Genomic DNA, 25,165 nt, shown 5'->3' with positions numbered 1-25,165 from the left:
AGTTTCGATTCCAGCTGATTGCAAGCAAATCATATATAGTTTTGATCTGACCACTATATATTAGGTTTAATATAATAATCTATAGAGAATTGTCTCTATAATGATAATAATATGTAATCTGCATGAATTAAATATATTTAAGCGTATCTTACGACCGAGCAACTCCGGGCGGCCTGCTAGTATATTATAAATCTTCATCTAAAAAAAAAAAAGCGGAAACATTATATCAAAAAGGTTTGAATCCTAATTAATGCGAAAATGAAAACAGCTTGACGGTCTTTTCATTTCCTTTTGTGCTCTATACAACTATCATGTCACCCATTATATTTATGTACCTCTCTGTATCTTACGAAAGCTTCAGTGTTGTTTGAGTTTATTTATGTTTAATGTATTTGAGTGTGCGCATGTCTATTGAAACACAGATGCTACGCATATTATTGTGATTGCAAATTAATATTTCTTTTTTCTTTGTAAAGATGGTCATCTGTGGAAAGATATTGGAGATGGGTGAAGTAGGAATTATGGTGGGGGTTCGCCTGCATTGATTGGTCACAGCTGCCGATGTTCTGGCTGTAAGCGAAATCAGATTTAGATTCAAACAGGTCAGATAACTGGGTATTTTTAAACCGATTCTAGACAATTTAATTGGAGAATTAAACCCCAGGTTCACACATTGGCTTTTTGAAATATATATAATTATAAAACTCAAATGATCTTGTAACGATGTATGTAACCCACTTTCCGGTTTACGACATCCGGTTGCGCATGCGCGGATAACCTGCGCACTGAAATATTAACGTTATTATTTCGAAATTATTATTTAATATGGGAAGAGTGGGGTTTTAAATAACTTAAACGTAATACAGAAATGAACGATGTAAAAAAAAAAAAAAAAAAAGCAGACAGTAATAACAATTGTTTATTTGGATAATTTAAACGCGATAAAAACAACAAAAAAAAAAAACTAAAGAACAATTGGGACGCTGAAATATTAACATTATTATTTCGAAATTATTATTTAACATGGGAAAAGTGGGGTTTAAAATAACTTAAACGTAATACAGAAATGAACGATGTTTTCTGCTTCCTTGACTGTGTTACCCTGCAGAAGTTTAAAATGTAATGCGAACAGATAACTTCCTGCTCAGCTTTCCACAGTTCACTATTAGATACGAGCCCAAATAGTAGTCTCTTGCATCCAAGTGGTAATATGTCTTGTTTGGGATGAGAGAGTCTGGGAGATGAATCTACTAGGACCAAACAGAACTGTACCTTAGCCAGACAGCAACAAAGCTACTTTTGAACTGATTGTCGAGGACATATCCCCGATTCGTATAAGCAACACTTACTCGAGCAAGTATGTAACTATTTTAATTCCTAATATCATTTTCATTTGGAATAGCCATGTCTGTCTCCTAAAAAACATTTCCCTGCGTTTTCAGTAATTAGTCAAACTAAGAGATGCGGGTGGAGAGAGATGTCAGAAGACCCGTTTTTTTTTTTTAATGAGAAAACCAGTTAACATTAAAAAGTAATTAGTGTTAGGGTGAAGGTGGTGTGGCAGGTAATTAACTGTTATTTCATTCAGAAGTATTGATGTCTGCCAGAATGGTATGAATAAAAAAAATTGTTCATAAAATATTGTGTGTGTGTGTGTGTGTGCATACATAAAATTACAGATTAGAGTTATATCATATTGATCATATATATTCTCAAAATTTATATATATATATATATATATATATATATATATATATATATATATATATATATATATATATGCGTCTGTGTGTATAAACATAAAATAAATAGGTGTTTGAATAAAACCGGTTGTTTACAACAAAAATACTTGATGCAAAAAGTTTCTTATTATCTGTTTTGCATGATTTTCCCAAATCAGATGCGAGTTGGCTTTCTGGCACTTCACATACGAGTATCACCCTTTCACAGACAGACCCCCCCCCCAAAAAAAAATAGTAGCTGAGATCGCATATTGCTCCTTCAGGAAAAGAAAAATTCTCGAGTTTTACAAAATACACCAGAATAAGGTCGGAGGTTACATCGACCAAAACGTTGTGAAAATAACACTCAAGATGAGAACAGTAGTCCGAAGAATTCAAACAATATGAGTTGAGTAGTAAGATGTCTGTTCACATTACATTTAAACTTTTGTACAGGCAGGGAAGCAGGAGATTGGGAGAGAATTACAAAGTCTAGCAGTTCGAGTGAAGAAACTATTAGGGTAGAAGATTGAAGGTGCGGGACTTTGCTGCTTTTCGGGTTAGTCAGGGGTATTTAAGTCGAAGTGGCACAAGTGCTACGAGTTTGTCAGACCGCATACTATTAAAATATTTGTAAATTTAAGAACGGAGAACAAAAGATTTATCTGTACGTTTCTTTGGGGTGGGTGGGAGGAGGGATACTGTAGAGGAAACAAGAGAGTGACTGCAGTTGCTTAGGACGTTGATGAAATATTCCTTTTTTAAGCAGAAGGAATCAGACGAGGAGGAGAGAGATTGGAATTCACTAGAGCTTGCCACGAGTGTTGAGCAATAAATATCTTTTTTAAGACCAATAGGCATCTCCTGTCTTTACGATAATCAGCTTTCGTTCTTGTTAGCTCCTTACATCAAGTGGCTTTATGTCTTGTCTCGAGTGATTTCCATACAAAAACAAAATTTGGATTCTTTGGACTATTCTTCATATCTTGAGTGTCATTTTCACAACGTTTGAACACATAAATCCTATTATTATTTGTACTCACTTGGAGTTTTCAGACAGGCTATCATCAGTAGGGCTGTGACAATAGAATATTCTTTTCATTGTTTTGACTCTTGAGTATATATTCGACATAGTTAGATACAGTTAATCGACCGATAACCACACCACTCTATATAAAAGCATATAAGATATCAACGGATACACACTCGAGAGTCAAAACAACGAAAAGAATATGCTGTTGTCCTAGCCCTAATCATCAAGATTATTCATTTACAACAACCAGTGCTGTTCTCTGGAGTCTGGTTGACAAAATGTCTCCCCAGATTTCCAATACGCTCCACTTCTTTAGATAACCATTGCAAATGAATTTGCATTATTGCAATAGCCGCTTATCATTGATTTCTCACTGGCAACGACCATTGGTCTTCTCTGGAATTTGGGTGACAATAAGCCGTTCCAAGGTTCCAGTCTTCTTTGCAGTCATCCAATGGAGATCTGATTAGTGTTTTCTCTCTTTGGTCTTTCCATCCTCTTTGACTCTTCATGACTATTTGGTGTGGGGGCCAGTCCATGCCAACACTACAATTTTTTTTTCCGGTGGGATAGGTAATTTACAATTTTGTAGTTTCAGTTTTCTTGGTTCCATGTGGTATTCCTCTATCTTTTTGCATTACTTCTGTTGCAGTTTTCATATGGCTGGTAAGCGTTTGTAGTCCATGTGGGTTAGCTTCCGTATTCAAGGAGTTTTCTTAAGATTTCAGCTGTTTTCAACATTACTGTCTGTTTTATAGTCTCAGTCTTCCCTTTGATTCCAATTTCTTCTAATCTTTTATTTCCAAGTTCTTTGGGATTGTTCCAATTACGTTAAACAAATTATTAAGTTGTTCAATTGTAAATTGAAAATCATCAATCAATAAATATTGGCCGAGTTCTTCCTTTCTTTCATTTAAAATATGCAACTGTGCATAGCCCAATAAAAGTAATCAACAAAGGGTGAAGTAAAAGCATTATGATAGACGAGATACAAGCTAATTAAGAACAAGACATTCAGTAAGAATAGAAAACCCGTATTAAAAAAAAAGTGCAGTGAGAGTGAAATACTCGCACTACATTAGTTTAAACTGTTAAGCTCCTCCTACGAAAACTTGTCAAAAATATGGCACCATAGCATAGGAGCGGGGAAAGTGGACTATGGGTTTACATTTATAGGGTGGAACGATAAAAGTGTCGCCCCAGAAAAGACTACATGATTCCATTTCCGTTTGATGAAAGCCGGTTGATTTTTGTTGCAGACGATCTACTAATTGGCCAGTTGTGTACAAATCCCACGAGCAATAGGAGGAGCCTACTATCATGTCTGAAAGTGATACAATGTTCAACGGGCGAGATCAGAGATGCGCCGCTGTACAACTCATTCTCTCTACCGATCCAAGTTATGACAACAGGACCATTGCTAGCACCCTCAAAATGCATCGCCGGATTGCCAGATAACAGAGATGTGTCCAGGGTAATGAAAACAAAGTTTCTGGTCACGGTTATGGTTTCTGGTGCGGTTTCAAGTGAGGGTCACATCATGCCACCTCACATCTTCAAAGTCAGCTTGAAGTCAACATCAAAATGTACCTGGATGTGCTCAAAAGCGTGATGATCCCCTGGTGCAATCAGGTGGCTGCTGGCAGACGCTTGGTGTGGCAGTAAGGACTGCCCCCCCCCTCCTGACCTGAACCGCTGGACTACTTCCTTTGGTCAGACGTTGAGAACATCACCAACATGACCTCCCACAACACCAAACCCAGCCTGATCTCTACCATCTGCTGAGTATTCACTGAGCTCCTGTCGGCGCTTGTGGAAAAGGCATGCTCCCAGATTCAGATCCATATCGAGGTGGTGATTGAGGCTGAAGGTAGCTTCATTGAATAGATGTCAGCTCTATGACATAATCAAGTTACCTGAATTGATTTTTTCAATAAAATTTTTAAAAATAAAGCTGTAGTGTTTTTTTATTTAAGGTGACAAATTTATCATGCCACCCTGTACAAATTTATCATGCCACCCTGTACAGCTAGCCATCAAGCCTCATCTGATGAATCTCTTGCTTCTTTTATGTTGTCTTTTAGTCCTCATATGTCATAAGCGATGTTTCTGACAAAGAGAGAAGAATTGCTGCTTTCTAAGTCGGTATCAACTTAACACTTATCGTTGGTTTGTTTTTGACATTGAAATAGTATTTTTTGTCTTCTTACATCAAGTGGCTTCATGCTTTGTCTGAATCGATTTCCATCATATATATATATATATATATATATATATATATATATATATATATATATATATATATATATATATATATTTATGGAAAATTTTGTAAAATCAAGGCAAAGTAGATTTATATATATATATATATATATATATATATATATATATATATATATATATATATATATATATATATAAGTGGCTTGGTAAACCAAGCAATAAAAAAAAAAAAACATAGAAAAAAAAAACCAAAAAAAACCCTTAAGTAAAATTCATTTCAAAGCAGCAAAACTAAAGCTGGCTTATTATGACAATTTGGACATATTTTATTGGTTTGAAAATATAGGTTCTTTTTTACCAATCGTCATCAAATTTTAACCATAGAATAGTATTATAATCTTCAAAAAGTCTGCAAATTTTCATGTAGTTTCGTCCCATGGAACCAAAGATATGAACATTTCAATATTCAATTTGGCTACGAGTATAGATATATCCATATATACATAAAAAGATATACCACCTTTTTTGGCAATTTTTATGTTCGAAATTTCAGCAACTAATGATCAGAATTTAACAAATGAAAGCTTGTTGGTAAGCTAATGACCTGGATAGTGTAGTGGGCTATGTGACATTTGCCGTTAAGGTCGCACATTAAGGGGGTCGTCCATCATCCAGAGCCTATGTTTAGCACTTTTTTACAGCCATAAAATGTTTCAGTAAAGGTGTAGTATCTTTCCCCCCTCAAAAAATCCTTTAAAATTATCACTATTAAAGGTTTTTAAGGGTGCTGAAAATGAAAATAAGGTTTGAAATTCCAGAAAACGAGTAGTTTCCAAGATATGAAAAAATTATAGTTTCAAAAAGTAGCGATCACTTTTCTATATTAATTTAATGTAAAATGAGCACACACTTTATGGCTAACTTTTTTTTGATGGGGGAGGGGGTCTGTTATCTTATTTTAAGGGCAGTATTTAGTATGGTCTAGTAGACAAACACAAAATTTACCTTAAAAAACTTGGTTTTCGGGTGTGCTAAAAACGAATATCACATTCAAATTTTCTGCAAATAAGTATTTTTCCGGGTGTTAAGTAAAAATATGCACGCTTGCACGTACAATAATGGCTACTACTTATAAAAAATTACATTGCTTAATATCCGAAAAATACTTATTTACGAAAAATTTAAAGGCGATATTCGTTTTCAGCACATCTGAAAACCTTTATAAAAAAAGTTTTTTAACGTAGGTCTTGTGTTGGTCTACCAGACCACAATTACCAAATAAACACCACCTAAAAAAATAACAGATCCCTTCCTCCCATAAAAAAGAAAGTGGCTACAAAGTGGGTGTTTTTCACGTTAAATTAATATAGAAAAGTGGCTTCATCCTCATCTTCACCATGGACGGCATTCAGTTGAGATTTGTGAAAGAAAAAGTGAATACCATATGTTTTCGCTTAAGTCTCAATTTTAGCATTGTAAAACAACAGTTAGTCTAATTAAAAAATGCCATCAGAATTCCGGTTTCAGCCACACACCAAATCTCCAATAGTAATAGAAGTAATAGTATAGCTCCGAATTCAGAGAGATACCAAATTTCCAATAGTAATAGAAGTAAACGTATAGTTCCGGTTTCAGAGAGATACCAAATTTTCAATAGTAATAGAAGTAATAGTATAGTTCTGGTTTCCGACAGATACCAAATTTCCAATAGTAATAGAAGTAATAGTATAGTTCCGGTTTAAGACAGATACCAAATTTCCAATAGTAATAGAAGTAATAGTATAGTTCTGGTTTCAGACAGATACCAAATTTCCAATAGTAATAGAAGTAATAGTATAGTTCTGGTTTCAGACAGATACCAAATTTCCAATATTAATAGAAGTAATAGTATAGTTCTGGTTTCAGACAGATACCAAATTTCCAATAGTAATAGAAATAATAGTATAGTTCTGGTTTCAGACAGATACCAAATTTCCAATAGTAATAGAATTAATAGTATAGTTCTGGTTTCAGACAGATACCAAATTTCCAATAGTAATAGAAGTAATAGTATAGTTCCGGTTTCAGACAGATACCAAATTTCCAATATTAATAGAAGTAATAGTATAGTTCTGGTTTCAGACAGATACCAAATTTCCAATAGTAATAGAAGTAATAGTATAGTTCCGGTTTCAGAGAGATACCAAATTTCCAATAGTAATACAAGTAATAGTATAGTTCCGGTTTCAGACAGATACCAAATTTCCAATAGTAATAGAAGTAATAGTATAGTTCTGGTTTCAGACAGATACCAAATTTCCAATATTAATACAAGTAATAGTATAGTTCTGGTTTCAGACAGATACCAAATTTCCAATAGTAATAGAAATAATAGTATAGTTCTGGTTTCAGACAGATACCAAATTTCCAATAGTAATAGAAGTAATAGTATAGTTCCGGTTTCAGACAGACACCAAATTTCCAATAGTAATAGAAGTAATAGTATAGTTCTGGTTTAAGACAGATACCAAATTTCCAATAGTAATAGAAGTAATAGTATAGTTCTGGTTTCAGACAGATACCAAATTTCCAATAGTAATAGAAGTAATAGTATAGTTCTGGTTTCAGACAGATACCAAATTTCCAATAGTAATAGAAGTAATAGTATAGTTCTGGTTTCAGAGAGATACCAAATTTCCAATAGTAATAGAAGTAATAGTATAGTTCCGGTTTCAGACAGATACCAAATTTCCAATAGTAATAGAAATAATAGTATAGTTCTGGTTTCAGACAGATACCAAATTTCCAATAGTAATAGAAGTAATAGTATAGTTCTGGTTTCAGAGAGATACCAAATTTCCAATAGTAATAGAAGTAATAGTATAGTTCCGGTTTCAGACAGATACCAAATTTCCAATAGTAATACAAGTAATAGTATAGTTCTGATTTCAGACAGATACCAAATTTCCAATAGTAATAGAAGTAATAGTATAGTTCTGGTTTCAGAGAGATACTAAATTTCCAATAGTAATAGAAGTAATAGTATAGTTCCGGTTTCAGACAGATACCAAATTTCCAATAGTAATAGAAATAAAGTATAGTTCTGGTTTCAGACAGATACCAAATTTCCAATAGTAATAGAAGTAATAGTATAGTTCTGGTTTCAGAGAGATACCAAATTTCCAATAGTAATAGAAGTAATAGTATAGTTCCGGTTTCAGACAGATACCAAATTTCCAATAGTAATACAAGTAATAGTATAGTTCTGATTTCAGACAGATACCAAATTTCCAATAGTAATAGAAGTAATAGTATAGTTCTGGTTTCAGACAGATACCAAATTTCCAATATTAATAGAAGTAATAGTATAGTTCTGGTTTCAGACAGATACCAAATTTCCAATAGTAATAGAAATAATAGTATAGTTCTGATTTCAGACAGATACCAAATTTCCAATAGTAATAGAAGTAATAGTATAGTTCTGGTTTCAGACAGATACCAAATTTCCAATAGTAATAGAAGTAATAGTATAGTTCTGGTTTCAGAGAGATACCAAATTTCCAATAGTAATAGAAGTAATAGTATAGTTCCGGTTTCAGACAGATACCAAATTTCCAATAGTAATAGAAATAATAGTATAGTTCTGGTTTCAGACAGATACCAAATTTCCAATAGTAATAGAAGTAATAGTATAGTTCTGGTTTCAGAGAGATACCAAATTTCCAATAGTAATAGAAGTAATAGTATAGTTCCGGTTTCAGACAGATACCAAATTTCCAATAGTAATACAAGTAATAGTATAGTTCTGATTTCAGACAGATACCAAATTTCCAATAGTAATAGAAGTAATAGTATAGTTCTGGTTTCAGACAGATACCAAATTTCCAATATTAATAGAAGTAATAGTATAGTTCTGGTTTCAGACAGATACCAAATTTCCAATAGTAATAGAAATAATAGTATAGTTCTGATTTCAGACAGATACCAAATTTCCAATAGTAATAGAAGTAATAGTATAGTTCTGGTTTCAGACAGATACCACATTTCCAATAGTAATAGAAGTAATAGTATAGTTCCGGTTTCAGAGAGATACCAAATTTCCAATAGTAATAGAAGTAAAAGTATAGTTCCGGTTTCAGAGAGATACCAAATTTCCAATAGTAATAGAAGTAATAGTATAGTTCTGGTTTCCGACAGATACCAAATTTCCAATAGTAATAGAAGTAAAAGTATAGTTCCGGTTTCAGAGAGATACCAAATTTCCAATAGTAATAGAAGTAATAGTATAGTTCTGGTTTCAGACAGATACCAAATTTCCAATAGTAATAGAAGTAATAGTATAGTTCTGGTTTCAGACAGATACCAAATTTCCAATAGTAATAGAAGTAATAGTATAGTTCCGGTTTCAGACAGATACCAAATTTCAAATAATAATAGAGGTAATAGTATAGTTCTGGTTTCAGTCAGATACCAAATTTCCAATCGTAATAGAAGTAAAAGTACAGTTTCTTTCCTCGAACTTCTTGTATTTGGAATTCCTTCCCTGATCCCTGTTTCCCTCAATGTACCAACATGCTTAGGCTTGAATGTAATTTATTCTTATCATTTTTTTTTTTTTTAATTTTTTTTAAAATAATTTATTCGAAAATAACATTGTTAAATTCCAGTCTCACAAACGATTCCAGTGATTTTATTTTAAAATTGCGTCGGAATATTTTGGGGATATGGCATGTGTCAAAGAGGCCCCTTGCTGCAAAGAAACAGAAACACTTGACAAATGGATCATATGCACGAAATATGGTTAAATCCCGGCGTCACATAAGACTCAAGAGATAAAAAAAAAGCATATTTCTACATTGTTAGATGCTTCTAATAAGAGACTTATATTTATTTAATCATGCAGTAGAACTTATCATGTTTAATAACTAAGGACAATCATCGTGAAATAAAATAAAAATAATGATCAACGCAATAATAACACGAAAACAGGCATATTTATCTAGATCAGTGGTTCTCAACCGGGGTCCACATGGAACCTAGGGGTCCATGGAATATTTCTGGGGGTCCACAGGCAAAACATAACAAAATTATCATAATTATTATAGTTGTTGTAGAATACTTTATTTGCATTAAATTAGTTTTCATTTAAAAATAAAGCTTAATTATATAATATTTCTTTGATTATTAAAACCTTAAAATTTAAATTAGTGAAAAATAGAAGATTGTCTTATGACCAATAGTTATGAAGGGGTCCACCAAGATAAAAAGAAGGGAAAAGGGGTCCATGAATAAAAAAAAGGTTGAGAACCATTGATCTAGATGAACGAGTGCTCTTATCTATATAAATAAAACAGTACATATATATGTGCGTGTTTTTCTGTTTGTAAATATTTAACCGATAAACTCTTGAATTACTGGTCATATAACACTGACATTAACAGAAATCAGTAATCATACATCAAGGATGGTTTATAACGAGTAAAATCTTTGTTTGGATGGAAATATATTAGCAAGTTATTAGCAATTTTGCCGACATATTTGTATTCATTTACGCATGCGTAAAACTAATCAGAGTGAAGAGTGGCTCCATTTAAAAATTTTTTTTTATCTATCTGCCGGCCTGGCTCAAATGGAAGGAAACGCGACTGAAAGGGTAAATGTTTTGTTTTTCTCGATTCTAGCTGAGTGCACCCAAGTCATTCTTTTTTACTTTTCAAACCAGTAACCGCACTGATGAGCTGTGAAACAGCGAAACAGTACTGTATGTCGATATATGGAGGGGGGGGGTTAAAAGAATAAGATCGATTCTTTAAGAGGAAAATTATTGGGATAATAAAGAGCTCAACAAATTGCTATAGAGCTTATATAGAGTATCAATAAAATAAGAAAAAAATGACAATATAAAATATATACTAATTTATATAGATTTATTCGTTTATATAATAACGATGATACATCAATTAGGGGTGTAGGAAAAGTAAGACTTTATATCATGGTATTTTGAAGCCTAATGCTTCTCGTCAGAAGAGGAGAGACGATGCTAGGTAACATAATAGGGATGCGACGTCTAGCGATAGCTACATTAGGAGCAAAATAATTGTGAAGTGTAAAATGAAATTTTGAAACTGTTTGGGGAGGGAATAGGAGAACTAAAGTGACCTCGGTGACATAGGGGGAATATAGCTTTTATTATATAATGAAGGTGTGTGTATACCATGTATGTCATGCTGGGTTAAATATATGTGTGCATGTGCGCATCTAAACTCTCTTTGTAGACAAAATTTTCGTTATATTCTTACTTTTAACTAGTATATATATATATATATATATATATATATATATATATATATATATATATGTATATATATAATATATATATATAATATATATATATATATATATATATATATATATATGTGTGTGTGTGTGTGTGTATACACAGAGTATCAGTAAAATATGAAAACGACAATATAAAAGTATATACTAATGTATTTCGTTTATTCAATAAGGATGATACATAGCAACATTAGGAGCGAAATAATTGTACAGTGAGAGGTAAAATATTGAGACTGTTTGGGGAAAGGAATGCGAGAACTAAAGTGATCTCTGTGATATTGGAGGAATATAGTTTTTATTATATAACGAAGGTAGGTGTATGCCACTTATGCCATAGTGGGCTTAATATATGTGTGCAATATGCGCGTCTAAACTCTCGGGAAGAATATAGGATAAGTGATTGAAAGAGGATGTTCATTTAATCATATGTATTAATGGATTATAACTATGGAAGGGGAGTTATGCTACGTCCGCATATTAGTAAGGGTATTGGAATTACAACTGTGTATTTAAATGAAATATAAATTATAAGAAATAATTAATATAATCTATAAATATAAAAGCGAAAATGTATGTATGTGTGTATGTGTGTTCGCTTTTTCTGTATGTCTACAAAAGGCTTTTTTCAGAGAAGCGGTCAGTCGGTTCACAACTTCTTAAAACTTTTTATATCACATATAAATCGTAATATCTCAGAGTTGACAACAGAGCTCGCCTGTCTATTTAATTTGCTCGATTTCGGGAAGATAAATATTCAACATTTGTCTCTCGCCGCATGTGGGTTAGTCTTTTTCCTATAACATCTTGGGAAAATAAAAATAAAAAAAAGCGTTCCCGCAGTAAATGAAATACTATCCTGCGCTCAAACTTGACCTCATTAAGTCATTAAAACGTGCACCTGCCAAATCCAAGAAATTAAATAAATTCAAACGTGTTTCCGTTAGCATCTCGCGGTGGCCCAATGGTTAAAACCATCGCACTCTTTTTTTTCACACTTTAATTTACAACTTTGCCTCAACGGTTCGGGTTCGATCCTCATACTTACCTACCAAAACATTTTTTTATTTTACCCCCCCCCCCGGGAGTTTTTATTTACCCAAAACCACACACACCTCCAAACACCCGGGCAACGCCGGGTACCCCTCGCTAGTAGAAGAATAAAGGTAAGATGAATTATAAAAGATGAAATATTAAAATTATAAGTGAATAGGCAAATGGTAGAATAACAGGATAAAAATGCAAAGGATACATAGGATGAAAAAGTGTGAAATAATAGTAAAGGTATAAGAAGTACAAAATTATCTATAAATATAAAAGCGAAAATGTATGTATGTATGTATGTATGTATGTATGTATGTGTCTTCGCTTTTTCTGTGTGTCTACAAAAGGTTTTTTTCAGAGAAGCGGTCGCTCGCTTCACAACTTTTTAAAACTTTTTATATCACATATAAATCGTAATATCTCACAGTTAACAACGAAGCTCGCCTGTCTATTTAATTTGCTCGATTTCGGGAAGATAAATATTCAACATTTGTCGCTCGCCGCATGTGGGTTAGTCTTTTTCCTATAACATCTTCGGGGGGGGGGAAGCGTCCAGCAGTAAATGAAATCCCACAGTCAAACTTGACCTCATTAAGTCATTAAAACGTGCACCTGCTAAATCCAAGTAATTAAATAAATTCAAACGTGTTTCCATTAGTATGTCGCGGTGAGGCAATTGTTGACGTCACACGTTTTTTTTTTTTTTCACACTTTAATTTACAACTTTGCCTCAAGGGTTCGGGTTCGATCCTCATACTTACTTTTTTTAACCCCCCCCCCCACCATCTGAGTTTCCACACACACCTCCAAACACCCTGGCAACGCTGGGTACCCCTCGCTAGTTCAATATAAAAGAATAAAAAGTAAATATAAAAATAAGTATAAAAAAATGGAATAAAATAAAATGAAAATACGACAATAAGGTAAAACAAGGACGATAGCCATTAGTCGCGTGCTCTCGTGCAATGAATGAATGCGTGAATGTAGGATTGACATGAAATTCTTAAAGATAAACTAAAATGACCGAAAAATGGGCTGAAATGACTTAAATAAATAAAAAGTAAATGACTTAGAATGACTTTAATGAACCTAAGGATGAATTGAATGACCTTAAGAATGACTTGAATGCCTAAAAAATAACTGGAATCCTTCAAAAACAAATTGAATGATCTGGAGAATTACTTGAATGGCTTTGAGGCTGACTGGTTGTAAAGTGGGTGATCATTTTACATTAAATTAATATAAAAAAGTGATCCCCCACTTTATATCACAATAAGTACAGCATGTAGTAAGAATAGATACTACACTTTGATCTTGGCCAAAGGGCCAAGAAAAGGGTATTTATTTGCTCCCCCACCGAGCAAATTAGGCACAAGGCCGATTTTTAATGTGAGGAGTGAAGGGGAAATGGAGACCAACTATCTGGGGAGTAGGGGAGCTGTATAGTGACAATTTGTATGAAGGGTTGCCCCTACATTGACCAAGGTCTTATATGTGGGGTTGGTATTTATTTGCTCCCCCACCAAGAAAATTAGCCACAAGGCCGATTTTTAATGTGAGGAGTGAAGGGGAAATGGGGACCAGCTCCCTGGGGAGTAGGGGAGCTGGATAGTGACAATTGGTATGAAGGGTTGCCCCTACATTGACCAAAGTCTTATATGTGTGGTCACCCCCACATATGGTCTTTGCTTGCAGTACCTGCCGGAACAGATTGTATTTATTTGCTTCTCCACTGAGAAAATTAGGCACAAGGCCGTTTTTTTAATGTGGAGAGAGAGGGTGGGGGGGGGGAACGGGGACCAGCTCCCGATGGGTGGGAAATGGGAGCTGGATAGTGACAATTGGTATGAAGGGTTGCCCCTACATTGACCAAGGTCTGATATGTGGGGTTACCCCCACATATATGGTCTTTGCTTGCAGTATCTGCCGGACAGATGGTATTTATTTGCTCCCCCACTGAGCAAATTAGGCACAAGGCCGTTTTTAATGTGAGGTAAAAACCAGCTCCCCTAAAAGTAGGCAAAAAGGGGGCACTCTGGTTACCAAAAATAATAATTGTCCCAGTATAGAGGGTTTCCCCTCCATTGACTGGTACAAATTATCTTAAGTGCAGTATCTGCCGGACAGATACTACACTTTGATCTTGGCCAAAAGGCTAAGCAAAGCTTAAAAAGAGTGACTTATAGAGTCGCTTGCATGCGACTAAAAATTACAATAAAAGTTCATTTCTTCTCTTGCGTGAATTAATTCACTTTCTGCATATCAACTTTTTAATTGCCAAATTAGAACGCTCTCCACTTCCTGTCGCGTCATGGCCGAGCGGTAGGATGTCACGTTTTCTTTCACTTTCTTTTCCACCTTCACGTCAAGGCTTTGGGTTCGAGCCTACCTGCCTACTTCAACTGTCTTTTTCTCCACACACACCTCCAAACACCTGGGCAACGCCGGGCATCCCAGCTAGTTAAATATAAAAGAATAATAAGTGTATAAAAAAGCCAAGTAATAAAAGGAAATAAAATAAAAATGAAAATATGACAATAAGGCCAAAAATTACAATGAGAGAAAGTTCATAAGTAGCAAAAAAGTAGAGATATTATCCAAAGTTCTTAGGTTCAAGTTGAGTGCAAGGCAGTGTCGAAATATTTTTTTTTAAATTATTAATAAACACAGTTCCGCTGTGAGAATTTCGGTCTCAATCCAGTTTAACCAGTGATTTAGGTTAGCGTGTGGCGGTTGGTGATGGAAATTTTGAAATATTTTTGAATATTAAAACCGGAACGAGTATATGATGAATGGATGTTATCACTCTTGTTCGGCAGAAGGTGGTTTGAAATGACAATCAAATTTGGGATATAGTCTTGTGACTCCAATTTTTTTTTTTTTTACATGGAGGTCGCCACTTATCAAGGCCCGGAAGCTACTCGGGGATAAGGGTTATTGCGTGTACAGTAAGCAATGAGATAGCATCGTAGTAATCGTTAGTATTGGATATTTGATAGGGTGTATTACTTAAGAGAGCGGTTTGTCAGGAATTTGTTTATGTTGGACTTGAAGACATCCAAGTTGTAGTCAGGTGGGAAACAGGCAAACGGAAGAGAGTTCCACAGTCGTGCCCACGTCCGGAGTGAAAATGCGTATATTATGTTATCCAGCATCTTCTCTCCTCTTCTTTTAACGTTCAACATACTTGAAGTTTTCAGATAACAAAATTGATTAAATTTGGTTCTGTCTTTATTGGTTAAACCATAATTCACAACGCAATTACTTTTTATAGTCGCCTTTCGAGATTAATTCTTTCGTATCAAAACCAGACCGGCAAAGTCTGGATCAAGTTGGTTCGGGAAGAGGTATGATCCTATGCCGTTTTATAAAGTCAACCCCTCCACCCAAACTTTACCTTCCTGTCCTTTGAGAAGGGGTTAATATATTGCTAATCGCCTAAGGCGTCCTTACCGAGGAATTCTGACGGGGCTGGCCAAGCATTTTTTTTGTTTGGTCGGTCAGAATGCTTTTTACTTTAGGGCGCTGTTTTTTTTTTTTTTTTTTTTTTTTTTTTTTTTCAGATCTCACTTTCCCGACCTTGACCCACATCTTCTCGCTCGGGGAGGGAGATGAATAATTTACTCTCTGGATGGCCAAAACTAATAACCTTGAATTTATGTGTTTGCATTTTGGTTGTTTCAAATTCCACACTTGTTGGCTTGATGTCGTTTGTTGTTTCCACGAATATCTTCAAGAAAGAAGAGAGAAAGAGGAAGAAAAAGTTTGTTCAAAGAAATCACAAGTCAAGTGAACAAACTGTTCTTGTAAATTGCGTCGTGTATGCTTAAATCGTGAATTTTAGCGTTTCTGGGCTGTGTTATTTTTTATTAACATTTTGCATTAGTTATTTTGGAGTACTTATCAACTGCACAGGTAATGGAGGAAGAGAAAGAGAATTTTGTTATCACTTGAAAATCTATCTATCTATCTATCTATCTATCTAATTCAGAGCTAAAACATACAATGAATTTAACGAGATTTATGCAAGGTTAGAGCAAGATATACTTTCTGTTTATTTTTACATAAAATATTTAGGTATCGCTACACAATCATGAGTATGTTTCAGTCAACTAGTTATAAATAGCTGAATAAATCACCAGGCGATGTTGCTTTTACAAAAGTCCAGTCTTTAATCTTAATAATTTTGTTAAACTAATCATTTCCGGTAATTGAAAAAATATTCAGTGAAGTAACATAGTAAAGCAAAAAAAAAAAAAAAAAAAAAAAAAAAAAAAAAAAAAAATTACTTACCAAAACATGTTTTGAATTAATTTAAATTCAAATGTCATTATATGAACAACAATATTTTTACAAATTTTTATATTAATTTACAGATAAATTATAATTATTTAAGTAGATTTTTATGGGTACATAATTTTATAAAACATTTGAACAACACTAGACGCAGTGTCATTATTATTAACTGTTGAGTTTTTTTTTTTTTTTAATCTTTCTTGGTCCCCCGACAAAAGGAGGGTGGACCTGTAAATTCACCCTTGTCCGTTCGTTCGTTCGTTCGTTCGTTCGTCTGTCCGCACTTTTCTCAATAACTACACCTTGGAATTTTTTTGAATGTTGCACAAACATTAAACATGATATGAGTAAAAAAAAGTAACAGAACGGATTTTCCGGGAAAACTCCAGTTGCCTCCTTAGGGGTGCCTTTCGTGTTAAAATGGTTAAAAGTGACGTTTTTGTGCTTATTAAAAAAAATTGATGCCTTGGATTTTTATAAAACTTTCTGAAATGTTGCAATTAACTGACTTCTATATAATTTTGTTTATCTATACTTCGCGATAACTCTTGAATGTGCCCCAGGGTTTTTTTTGGGGGGGGGGCTAATAGAAACATTCCATTTTGGGGACTATTTTACGATATTTGTCCAAAATTTTCTGTATATGTCTATTTAGCAGTTTTGCATGGTGCTGAACTAAAATTTAAATATTGTGGACTTTTGGGGCTAAATAGGGATGGGGGGGGGCAAATGATGGACTTAGTCATTTCTTTTTTTGCATGATGCAAAACTCAAATTTACATATGTTAATGTCTAAAACTGCACCGTTTGTTCATTTTCACCAGGATTTGATGTCCCCTGGGGACTTTTGGGGCTAAATGGGAGGGGGGGGGGAAATGCTGAACTTCATCATTTTTTTTTATGCCTCGTTCACTAGGTGTATCAGAAGCCGTCATTAAAAATGCGTGATAAGAACTTGAATAATTCAATTTACTATCTTTCGAAGCTTATAACTACTTGAAAAATGTAATTCAAACCCTAATTTTTTTTCAATTAAAGGAGCAAATACCATATTTAAAAATAATAACAGGTGTCATAGCAAATTATGCAATATTTGTTTTTATTTTTTAAATCGGTTTTCTTTAAAAAAAAGATTTAAAGAAAATCAACGAAATTTTACTTACTTCGATTATAAAAAAATATATATATAAATTCCAAAAAATCAGTTACCTATAAAATATACTATTCAATGGGTACTTCTATTGTTCATTTTTAAGAATTCATCCGTATTTGTACTTATATTCCATGTCCTTTTTAAATAAAATACTTTTTTGAACAAGAAAAAAACGCGAACTCAGATGTTTTACACTGTTCAAATAAAGGGAGACAAATTTCTGATTTTCTTCGCGTTTATCTTCCGGTGGTTTCGAAGCACAACAATTAATGTCTCTTTCTATTGTGTGCTGTAAACCAAAATTAGTATTTTGGGGCCACCTTAATTGAAAAATGAACAAATTTACTTATAAGTTTTTGCCGTTAAAAAAAACCACTCTACCGATAAAAAAAAAAAAATTATTCTCTTAATGAGATACATGAGTTTTTGATTAATATATTTTATTTCTTCTTTATCAAGTGAATTTTTTAAAATATCTAACAAAAAAGAAAACATTAAATGAAATAGTAAAAATTGTCGTTAGAGTCCGATATTTACTTGATAATCTAAGCATAACATGAACTTTCACTAAAAAAAAAACAAAACAAAACAAAAAAAAAAAACAACGTGGTTTAAAAACAAAAGGTTTTACACTTTGGACTTTACAGGTAAATTCCCCCAAAACATTTCTTTTTTTGTTTGTTTTAAATTGGAATATTTTATTTATTGATCTTTTATCTTCAATTTGTGGTATATATATATATATATATATATATATATATATATATATATATATATTTCGCCTTCAATGTATATAAGAAGTTAGATTTCTTCTATTCTTACGATTTTTTTGTACCGACGTATGTATCTTTTTTCCTGAACCCCACCACTCTCTCTCTCTCTCTCTCTCTCTCTCTCTCTCTCTCTCTCTCTCTCTTTCTTATCTTAGGACGATTACAGTTATTTCACTGCTTCAGTCTTCAAATAAATACCACCGTTACTATATTGATCGCAAGTGCTTGTGTCAACGATTTGATACATTGACACGATTCTGTAATATATACGTAAACTTTCGTCCTAAGCTTGGACGATTAGAATATGAAATAAGCTTAAGAATTTTACTTTCAAATTTACATGTACCATATACAGGTATGTTGTATATCATATGTGTATTTAGAATTCAACTGGTAAACAGCGTGTGACTGAATTTCACTTGTAATTATCGGCTACATTTCTTTCTGCATGTACTGCGTTAATGTGATTTGGCAAGGGATTAGTTCAGTTGTCACTTGCCGAAGTTGGAAAAAATGTTTTAAAAAACCCAAAAAACAAACAAAAGAAAAAAAACAATGGGTACAGAAGATACACAAGATAAACGATAATATATGTAAATGATGATACAGAAAAGTTTTTGCAAAATTAATTGGGTTTGTGGTTTTAAAAAAGTCCAGCTATAATTGAAAAAAAAGTTTTTTAACATCCAAAAAAATAGACGGCCCTCCGAATGGCAGAATAAGGAAGTCACATTGAAATTAAGGAGATTAAGTTTCCTAAGCTGTTGACTGGACGGGGTGCAAGTCTAAAAAAAAAAAAAAAACGTTTTTCTTTGGCATTCAGCCTGCCAAAATTGGGTGTCTGTTGATTGGTCAAGAAGAATCGTCTTGACCAATGAAACAAAGCTTAAAAAAATTTTTTTTAATAGGAGGGGTGGACAAGAATAGAATTATGTTATGGGAGAAAAAGAACCCTTTTTATATTCACGTTTGCTTTTAAATGTACTGTCTTGTGGTATTTATTTGCTTCCATACGAAAGCAAAATGTGACAGGTCGTTTTTAATGAGGAAAAACCATCCCCAAAAAAGGATACTCTGGCAGTTTCAAAAATACAATTTAGTATAGAAGGGTCTCTCCTACATTGATTAAGGACAAACTAAGTTAAGTGTAGCATCATAACAGAGACTACACTTGGATCTTAGCCCGAAGGTCAGATCTGCGTATTATGCATTAATAAGAAAAATAATAGCACTTAGTAAAAAGCATCGTTTCGTGTTTGAATTATCTATCTATCTATCTATCTATCTATCTTCTATACTCCTATAAATTCGTTTTTCTTTTGTGTGTATTGATATTCATATTAAAAACCCTCCTTTCTATTTATTTAAAAAGAAAATACAATTTTCTCATATATGGGCTGTGGGATTACATTCACTAACAAAAGATTTAGCTAATTTGCATATTCTTTTAAACATTCATAATTCTCTATTAGTTTTTTCGGTTTTCTAATGGGATAATCATCTTTAGTTAACTATTACGTGTAATTATATTCATGTAGATATTCTACATGATTTATCCTTGCATAATATTTGCGCAAAAAGTTTACAGCAAACACAAAATTGTTTCCATATATATTTATGTATACGTATATATTTTTGTTTAATCTACCTGTGTATCTACCTGTCTGTCTATCTATCTATCTATCTATCTATCTATCTATCTATATATATATATGTACATTTTGTTGCACTTTAAAAAATCGTTGAAAAATTTATATCTATATCATTAATTGCTAGATGAAAGATAATGTTTTTAAATTGCAACAAAATGTACATTACATAAAATAAATCCAAGGTAATTTTTTGATTCAATTTAAATTAAATTTTTATACCTTACTTTGTAAAATTTATAAAAGTGCACTTTGAAGATAAATACATTTCAAATTGAATCTTGTACCTTTATTTTTAAAGCCTATAGTAAACACATTTTGTTTAACAATTTTCATGCCTTGAATGAAATGCTTTTCTAACTTGTATCTTATCTTTTTAAGATTATATTTTAAAACTCTCCTTCTCTCTATTTCAGTTTGTATTTCTCCTCACAGCACATCTAATTTTTTGCAACCCCCTCTTTGTATTATTACAGGTCTGAATATTCTCTCTGTTTCAGTTTGTATTTCTCCTCACACCACAACTCATTTTTTGTAACCCCTTCTTTGTAATACAGGTCTGAATAATGAGAAAATCTGAATTTTTTAAACAAAAACTTAAAAATAACTTTTTAGATTAAATTTTTTTAACTTCTTTCAGAATAGAAAATCTTTAAAATTTAATAAGGAGCATATTTCATATATGTTTCCATTAACAAATATTCAGTACATAACGAGAAAAATAGAGATGCAAATTTCAAAAGGACTGTATAACTGGTTACGGTCAATAGTAGTCCTCGCCAGCGAAAGTCTTTGTTATTGTTATTCTATTATATTATTATTATTTAAAACATTTTGTGTCCTGCTCTTTTGCGCGAGGACTAATAAAAGTGGACGTTCTGTGTGTCTGTGTACATTTTCCTACGCAATAACTCTGTCAATTTTAAGTCTTCAGACTCGAAATTTGATATACAGGGTACTGAGATTTGGGAAACTCTTTGTGATCGGTTTTCGGCCAGAAATTTGGCTGTTAAGTAGTCGAAGTTCAACGATTTGACTTTTGAGAACTCTACCAAACTCCTCCTACAATTTTGGGTCTAAACACTTGAAATTTTAGATATAGGTTACTTTGACATGGAGCAAACTTAATAACTTGATTTGAGCCCCAGACAATAAATTTTAAGGGGTCATAATAGGGGTCAAATTTTAAAAAAATTGACCGCCTTTTATTTTTGCTCAACATACACCTCCAAACACCCGGGCAACGCCGGGCGTAAATGCTAGTACATCTATAAAAGTCAAAGTGTCTGTGTGTATGTGTGTGTGTCTACTGTCTGTGTACATTTCCCTACGCAATAACAGTCAACTTTCAGTCTACAGACTCGAAATTTGATATACAGGGTATTGAGATTTTGACAAGTCTTTGTAATCCGTTTTCGGACAGAAATTTGGCTGTTAAAGGGTCAAAGTTCAACGATTTGACTTTTGAGAACTCTATCAAACTCCGACAATTTTTGGTCTAAACACTTGAAATTTTAGATATAGGTTCCTTGGACATGGATCTAACTTAATAACTTAATTTGAGCCCAAAATAATAAAGGTTAAAGGGTCATAATAGGAGTCAAAGTTAAAAAAAATTGACCGCTTTCTTTTTTTTTTTTTTGCTCAACATACACCTCCAAACGCCCGGGCAACGCCGGGTTGAAATGCTCGCATTATACAGTCAAAAGCCAAATAACGACGTCTGTATCATAACTAGGGCTATGATAAGAGAATATTCTTATCACTGTTTTGACTCTCGAGTATATATCCGACACAGTTAGACACAGTTAATCAATCGAGAACCACATCACTCTATCTAAAAACATATAAAATATTAACTGATATATACTCGAGAGTCAATATAAAGAAAAGAATATTCTCTTGTCATAGCCCTAGTCATAACCTTATGAAGAGTTTTTCTATAAGTCGAAAATTTGTTTGTTCTTTTAAAAAAATAAATAATTTATTTTAGAGGAAAAAAAATCATCGTTATTTGCACAAGACAGGACATTTAAAACCAACCGCGAATAACATCTCAACGGATCTTTATCCCCAAGTTTTATTTTATTATTTTTTTTATTATCGTTTTTAATTTTTTAAACGGTTTGTAAGATTTTGTTTCCAAAATTTGTTTCATACGTTCGCTTTCGTCAATCAAAAATAGTAGTCGATTTTTTTTAAGTGATTGCTCATTTCGGGCTTAATTAATAGCTTTGGACAATAGAATACCATTAACTTTAAGTCCGGTGATTGTTTCCAGTCGGATTAGGTTAAACTTGAGTGTCTTTATTTTTGTTTTTTGTTTTTTATCCTTTAAGTCTAGAAATAGACACCACCTACAAAATTGACCGCCATTTTTAATGACCGGAATCAGCTAAGTGAACGTAACGAAACACATTTTGAAATAGAAAAACTTACAAACAGTTTTAAAGGTTTAAAAATACGCAAATCGATAACAAAAATTAATCTTCTATCGTTTGATAAAAGTTATTATTTATGATACTTATTTTTGATTTCTAAGCTATTAACTATATTACGCTTTTGCTTTGTCTTAATACGATAATTATGATGATTTTCGATAATTATGATGATTTTCGGCCTCCCTTAAGACAAAACATTGCTTTAGCTATTACGACACCTCCCACATTTTATAAAACTACTGTAACTTTGGTTGAACCCAATTTTTATTAGGTCGATGCAAAAGTTTTTGCCGATTTAAAATTTTATCTTGAAAATGAAAGACTATGTTTTGGAAAATATTCATTCATAACAACAACGACCTTTGCTCTTTATAACTTGATTCTATCTGTTTATGAGCTTGTAAATGCCTTGCTTTATGAATCTAACTCTTGTTCATTCTGAGCTTCAGTCTATGCCCCCCCTCGCCAAACTTTTACAAGAAACACTCGTCTAGCTGAAAACACTATCAATAATCCCCCCACTTTTTATCTGTGCCGAAACCTAAACGTAGATTCCATGAACAAAGCTTCTTTCTTAGAACTGCACGCCTGTGGAATTCTCTCCCGTTTTCCTGCTTTCCGGCTGACTACAATATGGTTGTCTTCAAGTCTAACGTAAATAAGTTCTTGATGAGCCGTTCCATATAAGTTAACAAATTTACCGAATTTTCATTACTAACGATTACTATATTGTCCAATTTCTACTGTACACTCTTTAACCCTTATCCTCGAGTGGCCTCTTGGCCTTGATAATGTGGTGATGCCTGTGTTACAAAAAATCCCTTCCCGTGATTTTAACTATCTAAATGGTTTTGTAATCCTTGAAATAAGTGAGAGAGCTAGGCAAGAAGAATATACACGTAAGGTAAGATTTCCCAACCAAATTCTCCCAGGAGATCTTTGGTCAGTAATACTATGTGAGGATGAGCATCATCATGATGGAAGATGACTCCCTTTCTGTTGACTAAAGAAGGTTGTTTTCGGGTCAACATGGGTAAGACTAGAGCAGAAAAATATGAATGGTGCTTTAATAATCTGTAAGAAAAAAATTATAAATTAATAATGGTGATATGTTTGAGCACTAATATGCATAAAGTAAATTATAATAGTTTAAAATGTCACTTCTATAAACAGGCAAAACCTTTGCACCGACATGATAACAGCGTGGACCGTAGCTTATAAAAGGTGTTACTTTTGTTTCGTCTTAGAAAAAGTGATGACCAGTAAATTGTTAGCAAACGTTGGGCAATGGATGAAGGCAGATAAATAAAAAGAAAGTTGAACGAAAGAAAAAAAAAAAACTTGTTTAACCAACACAATTATGTATGTACAAAATTAAAGTTATTTTGAAGTTGCAGTTTTTCTATTTATGTACGACACGATAAAGTAAGGCACGACAAAGGCACGACAAATGGCTTTGGCTGATTCTGTATTCATGTGATATTTAGGCACCTTATTCTAGCAACCTGTTATTCTTATGTTTTTTAAAAAAAATTTTACAAAAAGGGTTACCAGATATCAAGGCCCGGAAACCACTCCAGGACAAGAATGCGCGGATTGTAGTCATTGTGACAGTTGTGTAATAATCGTTTGTAGAAGGAATTTGGTATGATTAGATTATTTACGAGGACGGCTGGACAAGAACTTGTTTACGTTGGACTTGAAGATAATGATATTGTAGTCAGCTGGAAAGCATATCCTCGAAACAGAGTTCTACAGGCGGGCAGTTCTAGAGAAGAAGCTTTGTTCATGGAATCCATATTTAGGTTTAGGTAACGAAAGAGAGTGCAAAAAATTTTTTTTTCAGTAACATAACGCGGATGCACGTATGTAAATGCATGCGACGTAACGTAATTGGGAAAGAAATGAAAAAGACTACAAAAAGAGAAAGACGTGAGAGACATCGATAACGTTCTAGATCACGTGGGTGACGTCACGCCTGTAACAATGAGGAAATAAATGTTGTTGTTGCAATGAACAAACGAGTTGGAGTGATTTCCTATTTTTTGTCTTATTCTCCTCTGCGACTGAAACTGCACACGTTAAAGCTCCCTGAACTTACTCCCTCCACTTATACTTCTTGCGCTCAAACAACTCCACAACCAAGTGCAGGATGATCCATACTTCAAATTGTGAAATATCGGAAAATCGAAAAGAACTATCTGTTGGTGATTATATTGCCCGGAAATATTTACACTTTTATTTATCTTGTGCATTTTTTAAGACCTGTTTTTTCTTTTACTGAAATACAAGTATTATTAAATCATTCAGACTTATTCGCAAAATTTCGACCATGGCTGAATCTTTCATAGCCATGATTAAATATTAAGGTCAATGTTGGATGCCTTCAAGTCCAACATAAACAAATTCCTGATGAACCGCCCCCTTAAGTAAGACACTTTATAAAATCTCCAATACTAACGATTACTACGATACTATTCCATTGATTACTGTACACGCAATAACCCTTATCCCCGAGTG

General features: G+C 33.3%; 1 protein-coding gene and 1 non-coding gene across 8 annotated transcripts in view; one reads left to right on the top strand and one right to left on the bottom strand.

The window, feature by feature from the left end:
• The window catches only part of LOC145241414 (uncharacterized), a 607,975-nt gene that overhangs the window by 139,342 nt on the left and 443,468 nt on the right, over nt 1–25,165 (top strand). The gene's annotated exons all lie outside the window — the stretch shown is intronic.
• Nucleotides 13,470–13,672, bottom strand: LOC145241777 (U2 spliceosomal RNA). Its single transcript, XR_013862605.1, has one exon. It is a non-coding gene; the product is annotated as a U2 spliceosomal RNA (small nuclear RNA).

This window comes from Euprymna scolopes, chromosome 20, assembly GCF_053919585.1.
Source record: "Euprymna scolopes isolate OS-2025 chromosome 20, ASM5391958v1, whole genome shotgun sequence".
Taxonomy (NCBI): Eukaryota; Metazoa; Mollusca; class Cephalopoda; order Sepiida; family Sepiolidae; genus Euprymna; species Euprymna scolopes.
This window is presented reverse-complemented; position numbering and strand designations above follow the sequence as displayed.